The 21,853-nt window shown below is 42.3% G+C and overlaps 1 protein-coding gene across 1 annotated transcript in view; it reads left to right on the top strand.

The window, feature by feature from the left end:
• The first annotated feature begins 2,867 nt into the window (after positions 1-2,867).
• The window catches only part of MED14 (mediator complex subunit 14), a 176,556-nt gene continuing 157,570 nt past the window's right edge, over positions 2,868-21,853 (top strand). Inside the window, exon 1 of the mRNA XM_027535242.1 lies at positions 2,868-2,973. The gene's annotated coding sequence lies outside the window, so the exon portion shown is untranslated. The remainder of the gene's footprint in view (positions 2,974-21,853) is intronic.

Here is a 21,853-nt window from a genome sequence, read left to right as displayed (position 1 = left end):
ATCATCTAAACTCATTGAGAACACAGACCACATCTCTTTCCTCTGTATTCCTGAAGCTCTCCGCACCTGTGGGCACAATAGGCCACTGGACAAGAAATGTCTGGCAGTTTAACTTTCTAAAGAAAATGTGGCTTTTATGGGTCCGGCGATACACATAACGAGGATTAAATCAGGGCATTAAAATTAACAGCCTGGCGTGTGTGCCTGTTCAAATACAGATGTGATAGTGCATCCCAGCTTTATGGAAAAATCCATTTCCATTCTTGTCACACAACTGATCTCCAAAGAAACAGAGCAAAGACTGTCTGTGCATTGTAAATTTATTGACTCACCATTTTATCCAAGGACGTTGGGTGATTAGAAGATTCCAATGTAAATGCAAAGAATTCTCTTCATTTGGGAACATATTTTATCACTTGCTACTGCCTCCTTTCTAATGCTTAGCATTTAAAGGTTATATTGGGGGAGAAAAAAAGACTCCAGACATTATGTAGTTACTGTCTGGAACAGCATTATATTTCAACAGGATATTATCACTCAGGCAAAGAGAAACCATTTTTACTGGGGAGGAAATGATTCCATTGTGTGGTATTATTCAAGCAATTAGGAATCACGTTGTGTGGCAAATGATCAGATCACTGGAGTGTATCGTTGTGCCATTCATGCTTAACATGTGACGCTGTGCAGAGAAAAAGGCTTTTTTTTTTTTTTGGTAGAGAAGTGGATACTCTAAAGAATTCAAGGAGCTGGGCAGGTGAGCCATGATGTCATTTTGTTTCCAGGAAATTATTTTGGAGTTCCCCTGAAGTTCCCCTGTCTTACTTCACCCATCAGCAAGCTCGCTTCCTTGGAGTCATTCCCTTTAGCAAAGGAAAACTTCACTTGGCCTCCTAGGGCTTCATAGAGAACTGACAACTTAAAAATTGGTGTCGTTCCAAAAATTTGTTGGCAAATCTGTTTAGAATTCAGAACAGATTTTCCTCAGCTCGTTACAAATGACTTCAGTTCCCAAAGCAGGCCACTGGAGCCCATGGCACCCATAAGGAAGAGGGACTCTAGTATTAATGATAATCGGGAAACCATTTATTGGAGAGTGTTATTTCCTGGTGAAAATCCACTCTAATTTGCAACTTGGGAGAACAGAAATGCAGCTGCCTTCTTTCCTCCCTTTGCAGTCAGAAACGGGCTTCCTGCAGCTTGGGGGACCGCAGTGCGCAGGACAGGAAAAGAGTTGGACGATGTCCAGAAGCAGAGGCAGGGGCTTCCCAGCAGTGACAGAAAGAAGAAGGGAAAGGTGCGGGGGTGGGCCCAGCAGTGATGCAGTGGCGGAAGTGGGAGTATTTATAGCTTCAGCTGAAATCAGGAGGAAAGTCCCTGGATCTAGCAGTGATTTTGCGTTGGGAGGCTGGTAACTTGGGTGGTCATAATTGAGAGACCGTCCCAATCGATATGCAAGTCCATGGTTTAACTTTGGGCTACTCTGGTGGCTCAGATGGTAAAGAATCCGCCTGCAATGCGGGAAACCTGGGTTCAGTCCCTGGGTTGAACTCTATCCTCAAGCCCCCCTGAAACCTAAGCTTTCTTTCTGCTTTTAAAAAAATCCTCATGGCCAACAATTCCACTTCTGGGTATATACCCCAAAAAAGGGAAAGCAGGGTCTTGAGGAGATAGCTGTATACTTGTTCATTTTGTTCATTTGTACACTTATTACTCACAAAAGCCAAAACATAGGACCCAAGTGTCAGTAGATAGGTGAGTGGATAAACAAAATGGGATATAGCCATACACTGGGATATTATTCAGCTTTTAAAAAGGAAGGAAATCTGACACATGCTACATGGATGAACCTTGAGGACATTATGCTAAATGAAATAAGCCAGTCACAAAAAGACAAATCCTATATAATTTCAACTGCATGAGGGACCTAGAATAGCCCAATTCATAAATGCCAAAAATGGCTTGGTGCTTGCTGTGGGTTGGGGGAGGGGAGAATGGGGAGCTGTTATTTAATGGGTATAGAGTTTCAGTTTTGCAAGATGAAAATAGTTGGGGGAGTTGGTTGAACTATATACTTTAAAATGGTTAAGGTAGTACATTAAAAAAAATGGTAAATTTATACCTGTGCATTTTACCACAGCTAAGGTTAAAAAATCATCATGGAATAGTTCAGATATACAAAAGATATACAGAACAATATAACAAACACCTAACTTAGTATAAAATATGTCAGATATAGTTGGAGCCCTCTGTATGCCCCTTCTCACTCTTAGCCTCTCTACCCCCAAGACAACCACAAATTTGAAGTTATCGTTTCCATGTGTATTTTTATATTTCTATTACATATATATCACATATATATATATTATAAATCCTATATATTATATCCTATTATAAATCATTAGGGATATATATATTTACACTAAATGATTTTAATATTTTTGCATGTTAACATTTTATAAATGGCAGCACATGTGTGTATGTGCATGTATCCTCTATGTATGCTTCAGCAACTTGCTTTTTCCCTCCAAAATTAGGTTTTAAAAATGAGTCTATGTTGGGACTTCCCTGGTGATCCTTTGGTTAAGACTGTGCACTTCCAATGCAAGGGGCATGGGTTCAATCCTTTATCAAGGAACTAAAACCCCACATGTTGCATGGGGTGACCAAAAATCATAATAAAATAATTTAAAAAATTAAAATGAGCCCATGTTGATAGTGTGGCTCTGGGCCATCCTTTTCACTGCTGTATAGTATTTCATCTTATGAATAAACATATCTTTTCTACTAGCCAGACTCAGAACCCAGCCATGTACTCACTCCTCTTTCCTGCCTCCTTTTCACACAGGATGTTGGATTTTTTATTTACAACCAGAGCAACACCCCTTCCTAAGGGTCAAATTGTCTGGACTCCCTCATCCAAGCCTTCCTTCCTGGGCCTCAGAAGCAGCTTTGTTGGAAATGGTGGGCTGCCTGGTGAGTATGGATTCAGAGCGTTATCTGACCTTTGGAAAGAGTTCTTGCCGTGGGATAAGGACTGAAGGACTGCCTCCACCCCCGGTGGCAGGATGATTCATGGACATGCAATTTCCTAGCTCTTTTTTCCTGAATAGAGTCCAGGTCATGCTGTCAAAGTGTCACTAGTTCACTCTTTAAAAGGGAAAAGGAATCCTTGGGATTTAGAATAACAGAATCATACAATGCAAAATCTAGGAGAGTAACTTACCCCTCCCTCCTTCGCGGACACCTCAGTATGAGATGAGAGATATTTGGGCGTTAGCCAAGCCAACCATCTGAGGAAGTTTCAAGACAGCAGTTACTTGAGGTCTTTCTAGAAGGGGAGGGGGAGGGGTAAAGACTTGACAAGAAGCAGCAGCAGAGTGCTGGAATGGCTGAGCATCAGCCTTGGTGATTAATCAGCGGCATTTAGAGCTCTCTCTCTCTCTCAGCTCAACAAGGCAGGGAACCTCCTGGCAAAAGGCTCTGTTCCAGGATTTCTGACACTTGGTTTTCTGGCCTGTGTCAAGCATTTCTTGAGAACTGTCTGGCCAGTCCCATGCTGGCGCCTGCCACGTTGTTCTTAGCAGGATCTTTGAAGTAGGAAAAGGGCTTCTTCGAATTCTAACCAGTGCCTTTGACTACATGGAGACTGCTAATTCACCCTAGTTGGCTGCTTGCCCTGTTGCCCCTCTATCCCACAGGCAGGACCTGAAATGGAAGCCCAGAGTTTAGAGTTGACATGAACCATAGAGATGTTTCAGCTCAACACCTGGCCCATCAAGTGGTTAATAATTAATTAATCGATGCCAAGTCCCTAGGGTATGTCAGACTCTGTTCTGGGAATACAGTGATGACCAAAACCAGACATGGCCTCTGCCTTCTTGAAGATCACGTTATGGTGGGTCAGGCAGGGGTAGGGGAAGAGGTGATCAATATTAATCAAGCTATCGCACAAAGGTAAAATATGCCATGCTAGGAGCCAGACTTGGGGAAGTCAGACAGGGCTTCCTTGAGGTGATGCTTGGGCTGAGGTGTGAAGCAAGAGCAGGTGTTAATAAGGCAGAGGGGAGAAGGAGCTTTACAGGAGAAAGGAACAGAAAGGGTAAGAAGGTATGTAGCAAATAAAGGAGGCCATGTGAACTCTTATAGCAAATAGAGACTAGAGTTATGGGATGAAGCGGTCAAGCCAAAGCCATACCACATGGAGCCTTGAGACCTGTGTTAATACTCTGCTGTCTATCCTAAAAGTAATGGGAAACCACTGCAAGTCTTCAGCTGGGGCATGGTATGTGATTGAAATGGAATTTTCAAAGAACTTTTTGATTGCTGTATGGAGAACCAGGGGCTTCCCAGGTGGCTCTGTAGTAAAGAATCTGCCTGTTGATGCAGGAGACTTGGGTTCGATCCCTGGGTCGGGAAGATCCCCTGGAGAAGGAAATGGCAACCCATTTCCACTATTCTTCCCTGGGAAATCCCATGGACAAGAAGCCTGGAGGGTATCAGTCCATGGGCTCACAAAGAGTTGGACACGACTGAGCGATTAACACATATACTAGATCTTTACAATCAGATTCTTCTGTATTAAAGTAAAACATTTTTATTGAGATCCTATTAAATAAATATATAACATTAGAGAGAACTGACATCCTTATAATGCTATGTCTCCCCTTTTTTCCCCAGTTTTGTTGAGATATAATTGACATATAGCACTATATAAGTTTAAGGTGTATGGCGTAATAATTTGACTTGGTACATCATGAAATGATTACCATAGTAAGTTTAGTGGACATCCATCATCTCATATAGATGCACAATGAAAGAAATAGAAATTTTCTTCCTTGTGATGAGCCCTCTTACAATTTACTCTCTTAATTTTCATATAATATACAACAGTGTTAATTATGTTAATCATGTTGTACTGATACATTATATTCTTTGTACTTATATATTTTATAACTGAAAGTTTATTACCTTTTGACTCCCTTCATCTAATCCTCCTCCCTCCATTCCCCACCTCTGGTAACCACAGATCTGGTCTCTTTATGAGTTTGTTTGTTTTGTTTGTGTTTGAAGTATAGCTGGCCTACAACACTATGGTAGTTCCTGGTGAACAATATCACAATGCAATATTTCTATACATTTCGAAATGATCGCCAGGATAAGTCTAGTTACCATCTGTCACATCCAAAGAAGTTACATAATTATTGACTATATTCCCCACACTGTACATTTTATCTTGGAGACTTGTTTATTTTATAACTGGAAGATTATACCTCTTAATCTCCCTCACCTATTTCTCTCCTTCCCCCATTGCCCTCCTCTCTGGCAACCACCTGGTTATTCTCTTTATCTGTTACTCTGTTTCTATTTTGTTTTGTTTTTTCTTTTGATTGTTTTTTTAGATTCCACATGTAAGTGAAATCATACAGTATTTATCTTTCTCTGACTTATTTCACTTAGCGTACTACCCTCTAGGTCCATCCATGTTGTTGCAAATGGCAAGATTTCATTCATTTTTGTGACTGAATAGTATTCCGCTGTATAAACCACATCTCTTCTTTATCCACTTATTTATTAATGGTCACTTAATAGTCAAGATTCGGAAGCTTATTTTAAGTGAGAGGTGTTAATGGTTTAGGACTTCCCAGGTAGCTCAGTGGTAAAGAATCATCTGCCAATGAGGAGACACAAGAGACATGGGTTCAATCCCTGGGTTTGGGAAGATCCCCTGGAGGAGGAAATGGCAACCCACTCTAGTATTCTTGCCTGGAAAGTTCCACGGACAGAGGAGAGCATTGCAGGCTATCGTCCATGGGGTTGCAAAGAGTTGGATACAACTGAGTGACTGAGCATGCGTTGGTGGTTTAGGCTAGGGTGGTGCTGGTGGTTGTGGTAAAGAGAAGCAAACATATTTTAGAGATATTTAAGAGGTTAAATTAACATGGCTTGGTGATGGTTTGCATACAGGGGTGACAGCGAGGTGGGTGTCCAGGAAAATTCTTAGGTTTCTGTTCAGTGGGCGGTGCTGCTGAGTGAGATGGAGGACTAGGTTTGTGATAGAGGAATGAGTGTTGAGTTGCAGGTGACTTTGTATATAACAGGAGATAGGGAGCAGACCATGAACTATATATGGGTTTGGAACTGAGAAGACAGGTCTGAATTGGAGATCTGTGCAGCCTTGAGTCATCTTGCAAGAATGATTCAGTCAGGATTATAAAAGGAAACAGATGGCACAATCCAATTAGGATAATTCAATGAAGATGAATAAAAGGAGAATATTAGGTTTCTGCTGCATAACAAACAGCACCATAACTTCAGAGGCTTAATAGAGCAAACATTTATTTCTTGCTCACAGGTCTGTGGGTTGGTTGGTAGTTCAGCCAATTTGGGCTGGGCTCAGCTGGCTCAGGCTGACACCAGACTTCAAGTCCCATTCATGTCTGCTCCACAAGCCTGGACCTCTCAGGGAATGGCATCATATCAAAGACTTGGCACTGGCCTCTGCTGCCTGGATTGTGGATGCTATGACACTGACTTCATAGATCATTGAGTAAGCAGCAGGGTAGCTGGAGGAAGAGGCTGGCTGACATCCAGGGATGGGTTGTCCAGTCCATCTAACTGCTGAGAGCCTCCTCTGCAGTACATACATCTGGTGGGTATTTATTAATACATGGATATGATAACTTTCATATTCTGGGCTTAGTCCCAGAAGTTCAGCCACATACCTGCCCTCAAGACAGCTTTGTCACCAATTTTCCAGTCTTGTCCCTTCAAAGTCCTAGACCAATTGGATAACCCAGTTGTCACTGCCTATGAGCCAGGGAGGATCCAGTCATCTAAGTCCCAATAAGGTAAATTATGAAATGTTCTGCCTCCTGGGTGGATTTGCCTTCATCACCGTTTTCAGGGCCACTCCTCAGCAGTCATTCACTTCTGGCTGGTGCCAACATACCATACAGATCCATTTGGGAAGCAGATGCAAGAGATCATTGGGAACAGAGGCCATGAGGGCACAAGTGTAACTGAATGAGAGGAGTAGCAGTAAAAATAAGTACCATGAGAGTCTGAGCCACCTGCTTGCATTCTCTTGATTTGCTAACTTATTAGAGCCTGGTTCTGCATATTCCACTTTTGTTTTATAACCAAAAACTGCTAAGCATGTCTATGGTTTCCCAGGTGGCACTAGTGGTAAAGAACCCGCTTGCCAATGCAGGAGACATAAGAGACTCCAGTTTGATCTCTGGGTCAGGAAGATCCCCTGCAGGAGGAAATGGCACCCCACTCCAGTATTCTTGCCTGGAGAATTCCATGGACAGAGGAGCCTTGCGGTCTACAGTCCACAGGGTTGCACAGAGTCGGAACATGACTGAAGTGACTTAGCTCACTCGCTTACATGTCCAAGTTTATGGTTTGGTAGATCAGGTAACACCCAGGTCTTAAAAAGAAAAAACATTGAGTAGAATGCTATTACATGATTTACAAAAACAGGCATGTGAAGTTTTCTTTGGCTCTGTTAATATTTTGTATCATAGTGATAAATTTCTGCACATTGAACCACCCTTGCATTCTTAGTATAAACCCTATTTGGTGACAGCAATTTATTCTTTTAATATGATGCTGGTTGTTTGCCAATATTTTATTTCAGATTTTAATTTTGGCTTTCCTGGTGGCTCAGTGATAAGCAATCCACCTGCCAATGCAGGAGACATGAGTTCAATCTCTGGGTTGGGATGATCCCCTGGAGAAGGAAATGGCAACCCACTCCAGTACTTTTGCCTGGAGAATCCTATGGACAGAAGAAACTGGTAGGCTACAGTCCTTGGGGTTGCAAAAGAGTCAGACATGACTTAGTAATTAAACAACAACAGCAGCATATTGATATTCATGGGTGAGAAGGGTTTGCAGTTTTATTTTTTGTGTGATTTTTGCTAGGTTTATTTCAATGTTATCTGGGCTTAATAGAATTGATATTTCCTTCTTTGTCTATGGCCTGGAACCCTAAAAACATTAGAATTATCAGTTCCTTAGAGATTTGCTAGAATTCACTCCTGAAATTGTGTGACCCTGCTGTTTTGTGAAGCTTTATCAGTTCTGCTGAATCTTTTTGGATCAGCTCATCCCTTGGTCAGGAAAGCTTTCTTTGACAGACCAAATTACCAGCCAGCAGGCCATTTGGATCCGTGATTCTCAGACTGTGGCGTGGAATCACTTGGGATACCGGTTTGAAGGCCTTTGACCTTTTGAATGAAAATTTCCTAAAGGAGGGGCCAAGTCTGCATTTTGAATGAGCTCCCTGGGTAATTCTCCTGTGCACTCTAGTTTGAATTCCCTGAATTATCGAGCAGCTTCTCTGTGTTAAATCAAAGACTATTGTGTCTTCAGGCCTCCTTGCTCCTGGATAGATGCCTGTGAGCCAGGCAAAGCCAGAGTGCTCGTCTTCCTTCCCTTGCCCTTGTATCTATTGATGGCCTCAGGGAGGATTATGTACCCAGCGATTCCCTTCTCCTTTCCCAAGAGCATCCTCTTCGGTCCGCTTGCCCCCACTTTACCTATGGTGCCGATTTGGTTAGAAAGGTTCATGACGGAGGCTAGAACTCCACTGGCCAGAAGATCAGGGATGGGTAGAGTAAATAACCATCCCAGTTTACTCATAACTTCCTGCTTTAGCACTGAAAGCCCCATGTCCTGAGAAACCCCTAAGACCCAGGCAAACAAGGACAGTGGGTCATCTTATATCCTGCATCAGAACTGGTATGTAGCCCATTCACCTCTCACCACACTTAGCTGTCCACAGATTATTTCTGGGAAGTCTGACTAGATGAATTGGAAAGAACAACCTTCCCACCACCATCACCATCGCCCTAAACTATACTTAGCGCCCTAAATTCTGGAGCTGCTCCAAACCTAAACAAGATTCACATGCACATTAAAGTTGGAGAAGTACTGCCCCAGAGCACTTGCTGTCAAGCCTGGCTACACAGCAGAATCACCAGGGGAGTTTTTAAAAATGCTGATACCAGTAATTCTGATTAACTTGGTCTGGATGTGACCTGGCTGTCTGAAATTTTTCCAGCTTTGTGTGTGTGTGTGCTCAGTTGTGTCTGACTCTTTGTGACCCCATGGACTGTAGCCCTCCAGGCTCCTCTGTACATGGGATTTTTCAGGCAAGAATCCTGGAGTGGGTTGGCATGCCTTCCTCCAGGGGATCTTCCCGACCCAGGGATCAAACCTGTTTGTCTTGCATCTCCTGCATTGGCAGGTAGGTTCTTTATCACTGCGCCACCTTAACACGGTATAAGTTAAAGTGTTCAATATAATGATTTAAGTATACATTGTGAAATAATTACCATATGAAGGTTAGTTAACAAATCCGTCACCTCATAGTTTTTTAATTTTGCAGTGAGAACATTTAAGATCTACTCTCCTGGCAAATTTCCAGTACATAACAGTATTGTTAACTTTAGTCACTCTGCTGTGCATTAGATCCCCAGAACTTATCTTAAAATGGAAAAGTTGTGCCCTTGGACAGATATCTCCCCATTTCTCCCACACCTCAACCCCTGGTAACCACCATTCAACTCTGTTTCTACGAGTTTGAATTTTTCAGATTCCACATATATGTGGGATTATGCAGTATTTATCTTTCTCTGACTTATTTCACTTAGCATAATGCCCTCAAGTTTCATCCATGTTGTTGCAAATAGCAGGCTTCCCTCCTTTTTAATGGGCTTCCCGGGTGGCACTAGTGGTAAAGAACTTACCTGCCAAGGCAGGAGACATAAGAGACATGGGTTTGATCCCTGAGTCTTGAAGATCCCCTGTAGAAGGTCATGGCAGCCCACTCCAGTATTCTTGCTTGGAGAATCCCATGGACAGAGGAGCCTGGCGGGCTACAGTCCATGTGGTTGCAAAGAGTCGGATACGACTGAAGCGACTTAGCACACACTCCTTTGAAATAGCTGAATAATATTCTATTGTATATATGGTATCTGGATTTTTTTTAAAGCTCTTCAAGTGATTCTAATGGACAACCAAAATTGAGAACCACCGCTCTAGAGAGCAGAATGTGTTCAGCCCAGATGCTAGGGTAGACTTGGATGACTATCTAAATCTAACAGTCTTGTACTGCGTTGATTTTCTACCCCCTCCATCAGCCCTCTTAATCTTCAAAAGGATAAAGGCTAGCATTTCTGTTGGCCCACCCTTCTTCCTTTCTTATGTAATAGTCCTGATTCTATACCATGCCATACCATAGAATACCGCACCATACTACTATAAGGTGCCAGCCACAGTCCCAGATACTTCATTATTATCACAACAGGGATCACCCCCAGTCCAACTCCAATTGCCTCCATTAACTTCTTCCCAGCTCCTGTGCCTTTGGACTTCTATTGTCTTTGTGATCAGTACCATCCAGTGTAACACTGCGTATGAGTTGGTTTTTATTGTTCTCTAGGTTTCTGGTCTTTATTTTTTTAAAGATCTTTTTTGATGTGGACCGTTTTTAAAGACTTTATTGAATTTGTTACAATATTGCTTCTGTTTTATGTTTTGGTTTTTTGGCCACAAGACATACGGGATCTTAGTTTCCTGATCAGGAATCGAACCCGCACCCACTGTACAGAAAGGTGAAGTCTTAACCACTGGACTGCCAGGGAAGTCCCTGGTCTTTATTTTATTAACCAATGCTTTTTGATGGCAAGTGGCAGAAGCCTCACTCAGCTTGGTTTCTGTAAAAAGTCAGTATATTGACTCATAAGAGCAAATGCAGGTGTACTGACTTCATTCAGGCATGACTGGGTGCAGGTCCTCAGATGATGTCATCAGAAAAATGACTTTCTCTCCTTCTCTTAATGCCCATGTCCTCTCTTTATGCTTCATTCTCAGGCAAGATCTTTTCACTCGGTAGTGAAAATGGCCATTCTAAGGTGCAGTAGGTTGAGGGTTTTAATTCTCATCACACTTTGGAATCCCCATCAGATAATTGTGTTTCATGCCCCTGGTCCGGGCTCAGCAGCTGGGGCTCTCAAGCTCTAGAGCACGGGCTCGAAAGTTGTGGTGCATGGGCTTAGGTGCCCCATGGCATATGGGATCTTCCTGGATTAGGGATCAAACCCATGTCTCCTGCATTGGCAGGCAGATTGTTTACCACTGAGCCACCAGGGAAGCCCCAGGAGTGTAAAATTGTATAGGCACTCTGGAAAACAGTTTATCAGTTTCTCAAAAAATTAAATATGCAAATACCATAAAACTCAGCAATTACACTCCTGAGCATTATCTCAGAGAAATGAAAACTTGTGTCCATACAAAAACCTGTATGTGAATGTTCATAACAGCTTTATTTGTAATAGCCTAAAACTAGAATCAGTCCAGCTGTTCTTAAACTGATGAATGGTAAACAGACTGTGATATTCCATACTATGAAATTCCATACCGTGTAGTATTCCATACCATGCTGAATCTCCAGAGAATTACGCTGAATATAAAAAGCCAGTATCAAAAGGTTACATACTGTGTGATTGCATTTATAGAACATTTTTGAAGTGACAAAATTTTAGAAATGTAGAACAAACGAATGATTCAGGGAGTCAGGGACAGGAGTGGGAGAGAGGTGGGTGTGGTTATAAAGGGCAATCAGAGGAGGGATCCTTGTTGGGACTCTTCAGTATCTTGACTGTGGTGGTGGATAGATGAGCCTACACAGGTGATCATATTGTATAGAACTTACACACACTCAAGTAAAGTGAAACTGGGGAAATTGGAATAATATCAGTGGATTATATCAATATCCTAGTCATGATATTATTATACAGTTTTCCAAAATATTGCTGTTGGTGGAAATTGGGCAAAGGATACACAGAATCTCTTTGTATGATTTCTTACAATTGCATGAGGATCCACAATTACCTCAATAAAAACTTCAATAAAAATGTGTTACTATGTTGAAGTTTGACAGAAAACAACAAAATTCTGTAAAGCAATTATCCTTCACTTAAAAAATAAATAAGTTTAAAAAATGTGTTATTTACTGTAGGATGAGACAATGGGCTTGAAAGCTACTGCAGTTCTCTGAAAAGAACTTAAAGTTCCATTCACCACAAAATTTTTACTGTTTCTTCTTCTGAACTCCTATTACAGTGCTTACCATACTGTTATATAATTATCTGTAGACTGTCTCCCTGACCACACTAAGCTACTTAAAGTTGAGGCCATGATTTATTCTTTGTAACCTTAGTAGTTCCATTTAAGCCTCAATATGCTTTAGTTGAACTGAATTATTCAGCTCTATATACATCATGGAGTTTTGTATATAATTAATCTTGTTGATTTGAAATAACACCACAGTATGGTGCATGAGATGTCTTTTTGCTTTGTTCTTCGGCAGAGATGGGGGGAGGGGTTGCTCCTCAGCTAAGTAACACACTTCCTACCGGGATAAAAGTAATGACAGCGAGGGCGTTTTTGTGGCTTGTCTTTCCTCCACCCTAAGATGCCGTGTCATTGGTTGACCATCAATTTAATAAGACCTTTTAAGTGGGGAGGAAAGAATTGGGTAGTACGTTTGATTCCAGAAATGTTAAAACCCGAGGCCATTGTATTCCTTTAACTCAAAGAATGATGGTAAATGAAAGAAAAGCGACTCTCCAGTCTGAAAAGCTGCCTTTCTCTCCTGGGAGATGCTGGTTGGTTTCCTGAATTAGATGCTGTATTGAAAAAAAGAGAGAGAGAAGGAGAGAAAGACAGAGTGGGAGGGAGGACACAGAGGAGAGGGGGAGGGGGAAAAGGGAGAAGGAGAGAAAGAAAGAAATTTCCTGAAGTGTAGGAGGTGACTGTTGGAGAAAGGGACATGTCTAAAGTGAGTTATACCACATGAACACGAAAAATCTGGAGTGTTTTTTAAGCTAATATTACCCACCGAAACCAAAGGGTGGAAGATTATGCGTTCCTGCCGGCTGATGCTGCTGACAGCATGCTGTTTGGACGGAGTCCCAGGAACTGCTGGCAGAAGCATAATTTCTCTTTAACTCTTTAAGTGCTAGTACAGTCACTTGCCTTCTCTTTCCAAATTCAGATCTCCTTAGGACTCTGTTCAAGTCTTCAGGATACCCCTTGTTGCTAGTTACAATCAAAATAAAATCACTTCCTTCCGTGGCATGATTTGGTAGTCCCCCCACCCACCCTTCCCCAACAGTCTCTGGCCCCTTCAGAAAAATTCACCTCATTGGCCAGCAACAGATACTTGGAATTCCTCCCTGGCAATAGGAATTCTCCTTTTCAGCCTTTGCTTTTAAATGCAAATAATCTCAGAGTGGGGATACAACTTGCTATAATGTAAATCAGTTTGTCAAGAGATTAATGAATTCTCAAGCACACAAATACAATACAAAATGAAAAATGTATGAATAAAGGACTGTTTTGGGGACCTTGGCCTCTAGAACCTGTTGGCAGAGAATAGTTTTTTTTGGACACTCATTTTCTGGCATTTGTCAAACGAAGGTGAAGTGCAATAATTTTAAGGTAGTTCAAGTCAGCACCCACTGTATTTCAGGCTAGGTACTGGAGATACACTTGAGGACATCAGAATGAAGTGCAGGGGAATAAAATATATGAAGGGTAATTATAAATGCTAAGTGCTGAAGGATAGCAGAATATGCCACTCCAGAATAATGCCACTGTGCCATAAGGATCAATTTGAGTTTAAAGCAATTGAGAAGAAGCAGATACATGAAAAGGTCTCTGTTTGCCTAAAAGCAGGCTATAAATTTGAAGAGGCTTTCCCCTTCCCCTCTCTTTTCTCCCCAAGAATGAGAAAAGTTAATAACTGCAGACAACTATAGACCCTCATCAAGTCAGAGACAAGGCCAAAGGAATCTACATACAAAACCTAAGTAGTTCTTATCTTCCACTAGTTTCCCCCAAGCATTTGTCTTCCCACAATTTGCCACCCTAGAAACTCAAAATCCTTCTCCTTTGTCTTGTATCTCTAGAAGGGCATTGGTCTTTTATTCTGATATTATATAAGCCAAGTTCTAACCTCCCCTTTGAGTTACTATCTTTGAGTGCTCCCAGTGTGTGCATGATACACATGCTAATAAACTTCTGCTTGTTTTTTTCTTGTGTGCTCAATCGCTTCAGTCACGTCTTGTGACCCTATGCACTGTATTGACTGCCAGACTGGCTCAATAGTTGTGGCACATGGGCTTTAGTTGTCTGTGGCATGTGGAATCTTCCCAGACCAGGGATTGAACCTGTGTCCTCTGCTTTGGCAGGAGGATTCTTAACCAGTGGACTATCAGGGAAGTACTAAAGACATTAACAAGAGAAAAACATAAGTTTAATAACATGTTTACCTCTTGTTACTTGGGAGATACCCAGGAAAAATGAGTAACTCTGAAATGGCCCAAGACATCACCTTAATTATTATCTGCAGTTAAAGGCAGAAGAACAATGTTGGAGGGCAAGGGAGCCTGTTATGGGAGGATATCAGAAAAAGCACAGTAAAGGAGAGTAAGTTTGTTTACAGCTTTAGGTAGATGTCTTCTCCATTGATGAGCATTTCCTGTGATTTAGAGCTGTTAATCTTTTCCTGTTACAGAGAGGGAGACACACTTACAAATGGAAATTTCCTTTATAAATTTAAATGTCCCTTTCAAAAAGATAGCTTCTAATTGTTTTTTAGAACTTCTCCTGTGTCTGCTGTTTCTTGAAAATAACCTGTCAAAATAATTCTTTTGTGCAAAGAAGCATATTTTGGGGTCTCATATTCTCCACTTCAACTGGAAGACTTAATATTGTTAAATGTCTGTGGTTCCCAAAGCAATCTACAAATTTAGAGTAATCCCTGTCAAAATCCCATTAGCGTTCACAGAAATATAAAAAAAAATCCTAAAAACTCATATGGAACCACAAAAGACTTTTTTTTTAATTTTTAAAATTAATTAATTACGTTTGGCTGTGCTGGGTCTTTGCTGTTCTAGTTACAGAGCGGGGGCTACTCTTCATTGTGGTGCGTGGGCTTCTCACTGTGGTGGCTTCTCTTGTGGAGCACAGGCTCTAGGTGTGCGGGCTTCAGTAATTGTAGCACATGAGCTCAGGAGTTGTGGCGCACCTGTTTAGCTGCCCCATGACGTGTGGAATCTTCCTGGACCAGGGATCAAACCTGTGTCCTCTGCATTGGCAGGCAGATCCCTAACCACCATACCACCAGGCAAGTCCCACAAAAGGCTTTAAATAGCTAAAGGAATTCTGATAAAGAAGAACAAAGCCAGAGGCATAACACTTCCTGATTTCAAACTATATTACAAAGCACAGAAATTAAAACAGTATAGTACTGGCATAGAAACAGACATATAGACCAATGGGACAAAATAGAGAAACCAGAAATAAACCCATACATACATGGTCAACTAATCTTTGCTAAGGGCACCAAGAATACATAATGGAGAAAGGATAGGCTCTTCAATAAATGCTGTTGGGAAATCTGGATATCTCCATACAGAAGAATGAAACTGGACTGCTATCTTACATCATATAATAAAATTATATTATAATTAAAATATAATTCATTAATTATGATTAATTAATCTTACATCATAAAATAAAATCAAAATAGATTGAAGACTTAATTGTAAGACCCAAAACTATAAAACTCCCAGAATAATACATAGGGGAAAATTTCCTTGATGTGGGTCTTCACAATGATTTTTTAAATATGACAGCAGAAACAGGAACAGGAGCAAAGATAAAGAAGTGGGACTACATTAAACTAAACAAACAGTCACTGCCTCACTTGCAAGATGTGTATAAACATGAGGGACCTATGGGAAATTGTCTTCTACCGAAGGATACATACACTTTAATTCTACTTAGATTAGTTTTTCTCATTCAGTCTTATTTAAAACTTTTTTTTCCATGGTATATATATACACAACATAACAGCACTAAGATTTGTCCAAGGTGTGCAAAAGATTCTGTCCTCTTTCACACAACAGTTGCAGAGAAGTGTGAAAGGAGGAATTCATGGACACTGTGGACAGAAACCAGGCAAAGTATTAGAAGTTTGGCTGGTTCACTTGGGAGATGAGGGAGTGAGGCTAGTAATGCTTCTCAAGGAAGAAGGCAACAGCTGTTCTGTCTTCTGATTCAGCCCCCTGGCAGAGGTCTATCACATCTGCCTTAGATCTACTAGGAAAGGTCTCAGAAGTTTCTACAGTTGTTTCTGGCTCCTATAAAGGAACTTTGGGCCTCCCAGGAAGACTTCCCCCAAATAGAAAAACTACCATGGGAATCCACAGATGAGGCATTGACTAGTCTTTAGGGTCTTACTGCCTGAGATTGGGTTTAAAATTCTGGTGAAGATGACCCACTGGAGAATGAGAAATTGACCGAATCAAAGCTAGGTAGATTCTTACAGTCAACCCTACTGCCCTGGAAAATTCTCCTCATGTTGAAACCAGGTAAGAATGTAAGAGATGTTATCTTGGTGATGGGGCAACAAAAGCCCTGGATTAAGGTGAAATCCTCAAAGAAGGTCACTGTTGTGCAAGTCAAGCCCCTGTAATCCAGCAGGTACAAACCCATTAGCTTCAGCCAGGAAGCCACACTGGTTGTAACTAGTGTGAAGGGGTCCTCAAAGTTGAAATCAATGGTGTCAGCCATAAAGAACTTTGCTGCTTGATGTAAAGTGTTGGGTGGATTAAAAACAGTGAAGTTTGTTTGGTTGCATCATGAGCTGTTGCTATGCTGCTCAATTGCAAAGCCCTTTTTCTTTAATAGCATAGACCCACTCCCTCCCTCTATGTCCCCAGTCTCTCCCTCCACTACCCTAAACTTGGCCACTTTTAGGAAAAAAATGATTTAAAATTGGGGCCAAGATTTTACTTACCCCAAGCAGGATTGAAAACCTTATGCACCCATCAAAGGGGAATTTGGGAGAAGTGAGGGATTCAAACCATTATGGCTCTATTGGATACAGATGCCCAGTCACTATCCTACCGGATCTGAGGAAGGAAAAGGCCCTCAGATCTAGCTAATAGTATTTAGGCATGGTTGACAGTGGGGAAGGAAATCTAATCAATGGGGTCCATTAGGCCAATTTAATGTACTGTCATTTTTGCTTCCTCATCTGAATGTATAGTAGGAATTGGTGTGTTATATCTTCATCCCATAAGTGCCAAAGATGATTTTTGACATTGGGAAGAGCAGCATAGACAGAAACACTAGTGGGGAGTTGTCTTGGTCAGTCCAGGATGCTATAACAAAATAATACAGACTGGGTGATTTATAAACAACACAAATGAGTCTGGCAAGTCCAAGATCAAGGTGCTAACAGATTCATTGTCTGGTAAGGACCCACTTTCTGATTCATAGATGATCATCTTCTTGCTGTGTCCTCACCTGGAAGAAGGGGCAAGGGAGCTCTCTGAGGTCTCTTTTATAAGGGCACTTATTTCATTCATGAGGGCACCACCCTCATGACCTAATCACCTTCCAAAGGCCCTACCTCCTAAAACTATTACCTTGGGGGTTAGATTTCAACATATAAATTTTGGGAAAACACAGAAATATAGTCTATAGCAGAGGTGTAAATAGTTTTTCAATCTACTTCTTATGATTCACCAGAAGCTAACAAACCCCCCAGGAAGAGAAAGGGAAATCACAGCCTTGATTAAAGACTTAAAGACATCAGAGATCTCAAAATGACAGCCCTTAATGACCAGTAAAAAAAAAAAAAAAAAGACTAACAAAAGCTAAAGGCTTATAGCAGATTATTACCAACTGATTTCAATTGTTGCTCCCAAAGCCCAGGCTGTTTCAGACATAGTGACTGCAACTGAATCCATTACACAGGCTGATGACAGGTGGTATGCAGTCTTAGATGTCACAAACATGTTCTGTGCCATCTTACTGACATTTGAGGAGCAAGGTCAATTCGCATTCAAGTAGCAAGGCTCCCATATATGTTTATAGTATCCCCCCAGGGATATATCTCTAAGCTCCCCTGCCATTTGCCACCAGTTGGTGAGTCAGGATTTAGCATAAGTTCCTCTACCTTCCATGTCCAAAGCTTTTACTATATGGATGATGCCTTGTTGGCAAGTCAAAAGCCTCAGGCTCAGTGACCTTGATAGTTAAGCTATCATACCATGGAGGTAACCAGGAGGAGTGGCTGATAAACCTGAAAAAATTCAGGGGCCTTCTCACCAAAGTTTCTTGAGACTGAATGAGTGGATTTGTAAAACTCAATCCCTGTGGCGATCATGGAAAAATGGCTCCCTCTTTGGCCCTCCAAACCAAACAGGAAGCCCGGCACCTCATGGGACTCTTTGGGTACTGGAGATGGTATGTGGCTCACAAAGGCATGCTATATGGCCTCTTATATCAGCTAAACTGCTAGTCAGCATCCTTTGAATGGGGCTTATGCCAACAGACCATGTTTGAAGCTGTCTTACAAGCTATGGTGTGCATTCTACCTTTAGGGTCCTATAAATTTAATGATTATGATGGATGATTTTGCTGATTAAAGTTTCTGGCAAAGGGAGGCAGCCTCCCCCCAGAAATTCTCCTTGGAGTTTTGGACTACTCACCTCCCTGACATGGCTGCTAGAAACAACCCTTTAGAAAAGTATTAATAGCTATTCATTTGCTCCTAGGCTCCTGTCAAAACTGAACTCCTGACCCATGGAGGCTTTGTGACTCTCCAACCTGATATTGCCATTAGGTCAACTTGACTTCCATGACTATTAAGGTGGGATGGGTCCAATAAGCTTCACTTGTTGAAAGGAAATGGTATATTCAAGAAAATAGCCTGCTTGGCCCAAACAGGATCTCAACATTAAATGAAATAGTGACAACTATCCCTTTGGGAGATAATTTATTCTCCACTCTGTTGCTGGAAATAAAGCTAATGGGACCCTTGACTCACAGAAGTTCCCTGAATGCCTGGGCCTCGTTCACTGATGGTTCGAACTGAAACTCAGTGGTGTCTACTGGGATGCTGCAGCTGTTCAATGTCACCACCAGCCATACAGAACCAAATATGAAGATGGCTCCACTTAGTGGGGCAGAACTCAAGGCCATTCTCATAGCTCTGACCAATATTCCCTTTGATGGACCTTGTTCTGTTTTCACTGACTTCTTGGCTATTGCCAATGGCCCAGTTGCCTGGTCTGCCACTTGGAAAACAATAGATCAAAGACATTCCTCTTTGTGGCCATATACTGTGGAAGCAAATCATGACTTCTGATCAGACCATCTAGGTCACTTTTGTCAATGCTCATGGAAAGGCCAGATGAGACCATCTGAAAATCAAGCTGCGAATCAAGGCCACACTGCCCAGATGATCACCACTGCAGTTTAGATCAGACGTGGCAACACATCCACCCTCACAGATTGCATACAAAATAAACATCTGCTTCTATGGCTACTTCTATGGCTACTTCCCGCCAGTCTCATGACGCTTGTCAAAAGCTGACCCATTTGTCTCACAATGAGAGAGGCTACATTACATGAGGCCCTGACTCCATCTGGTCCCAGAAGATTTACATTGGATCTTTGACACCCCCCCACCCCAGGTCTATCAGTGGGGACTCACTGATGTTGACACTTTTTCAGGCTACTGTCCTGCAGTTCCAATCTGATCAGCTGAGTCCAAACTAATCACTGTGGCCCTTGAAGCTAACCTGTGTCATGTGATCAGCTCCCCAGATATTTGCAGGCTGACAATAATGCCCCTTTTGTGGATAAAGCCACATACAATGGGCTGATTGTCAAGGTATTCCATTATCCCCCCATGCTTCTGTCACCCACGGGCATCTGGTAGGGTTTAACCAGTCTCCTAAAAATCAACTTTAAAAGGTTTCTGACTCTATTTCCCTCACCTCTTACTGGTCTGTACACCTTTGTAAGGCAGTTTGGTCACTGAGGGCAGTTTGCCCCCAAAAGGGGATCATCCAGTTGCTTCTTAGGTGTGTGTGTGCTCAGTCGTGTCCGACTCTTCGTGACCCCATGGACTGTAGCCCACCAGGCTCCTCTGTCCCTGGGATTCTCCAGGCAACAATACTGGAGTGGGTTGCCATTTCCTCCTCCAGGGGATCTTCCCGACCCAGGGATGGAACCCGTGTCTCTTAACATCTGCATTGGCAGGCAGGTTCTTTACCACTATGTCACCTGGGAAGCCCCACTTCTTAGGTACCCAAGGTCAACTTTTGAAAAGTTAGAACTCCATCCTGATCATCTCTAGGCATGGTGCTTCTTTTTTTCCCTAGTGGCAACCCCAAGCCAGCCTAGTTGATACACTCCTTGGGCGGCAACTAAGTCTATTAAGGGCCAAGAGGACTGAAACAATTTTGGTTCAGCTATCTGGATTCTCTGTTGCACTGCCATGGTCTAGATCATAAAGATAATGACCACGTGACTGAGTATACTGTTCACTGAGCCTTCCTACAGTGATCCACATGGGCCAAAGTAGGGGGACATAATAGGTCTAAGTTTTTTTAATGTTTTTTAAAAATTATTTATTTATGTATGGCTGTGCTGGGTCTTTGTAGCTGCGCACAGGCTTTCTCTAGTTGTGGCGACTGGGGGCTAATCTCTAGTTGTGGTGCGAGGGCTTCTCATTGTGGTGGCTTCTCTTGTTGCAGAGTATGGGCTCAAGGGTGTGCAGGCTTCAGTGGTTGCAGCATGTGGGCTCAGTAGTTGTGACTCACGGACTTAGTTGTCCTGCAGCATCTGGAATCTTCCCGGACCAGGGGTCTAAGCCGTGTTCCCTGCCTCAGCAGGTGGATTCACAACCACTGGACCACCAGGGAAATCTAGGTCTAAGTTTTACTTTTTAAAACCCTTTTCCCTCTTGCACCTGATCTTTGTGGACCATAGGTTTGGTTATGAGTGATAGATGATCGGAAAGAGGTGAAGTTATGGCTGCTGAAATGAGCCACATCAATTTTGTGGAGAACAACACCAGCACTTGGGGAGGGAGTGCCTCAGATGCCAAGATGAACAGAGGAGGGAAGGACACTAATTACCTTTTGTCTTTTAGAACCGTCTCTGGAGCCTTCCTCACAAAGGAAAATGTCCCCAGTGTGGCTCTCCTTAACTGTTTTTGCTTCACACTTTATATTTTGGTCCTAGCCCTGGTGGCTTAGATGGTAAAGAATCTGCCTGCAATGTAGGAGACCTGGGTTTGATCCCTGGGTTGGCAAGATCCCCTGGAGTAGGAAATGGCAACCCATTCCAGTATGCTTGCCTGGAGAATTCTGTGGATAGAGGAGCCAGGCAGGCTACAGTCCGTGGGGTTGCAAAGAGTTGGACAAGTGACTAACACTTATATTTTAACTGGGTTTACTGCTGGGTTTACTGTTCTCTGCTAGTCAGCTCTGGCCACAGTTTGATCACCATTGCCCTTAATCTTACTGATAAGTCTATCGAAAACAGCAGAGCGGGCCCAAGCTGCTAAAACCTCCCACAAAACACCTGTCAGCACCTCAGATAGCTTTCCCCAACTTTGTCTTCTTAGGCATGACTCATTCCATGGTAGAGGGGCGGGTACAAATATCATTCAGCTGGTGGTGTGGACAAATGGAACAGATTGGACAACTGCCCTCAGACTGGCTTCCCCAAAATGAGAACTAGACTCGGTTATTCAAATGCAATTGGCGTACCTAAGGTGTACCACGTGTCTGGGAAGCCACATTGGAGACATTTAATCTCTGTTCCCCTGCTGATGTAAGTCTCACTTGGGAGTGCTGACAATCGTCAGCCTTAGATTGACAAGTGTCCTCATGATGTCCCTTTGTTGGTGGGTAGAATGATGGTCCATCCTTTCACCGAGAGAGCTCTTTCTCTCTTATCCCTG

The sequence above is a fragment of the Bos indicus x Bos taurus genome, chromosome X, assembly GCF_003369695.1.
Source record: "Bos indicus x Bos taurus breed Angus x Brahman F1 hybrid chromosome X, Bos_hybrid_MaternalHap_v2.0, whole genome shotgun sequence".
Classification (NCBI taxonomy): Eukaryota; Metazoa; Chordata; class Mammalia; order Artiodactyla; family Bovidae; genus Bos; species Bos indicus x Bos taurus.
Note: the sequence above shows the minus strand (reverse complement) of the source record. Positions and strands in the feature narration are given on the sequence as shown.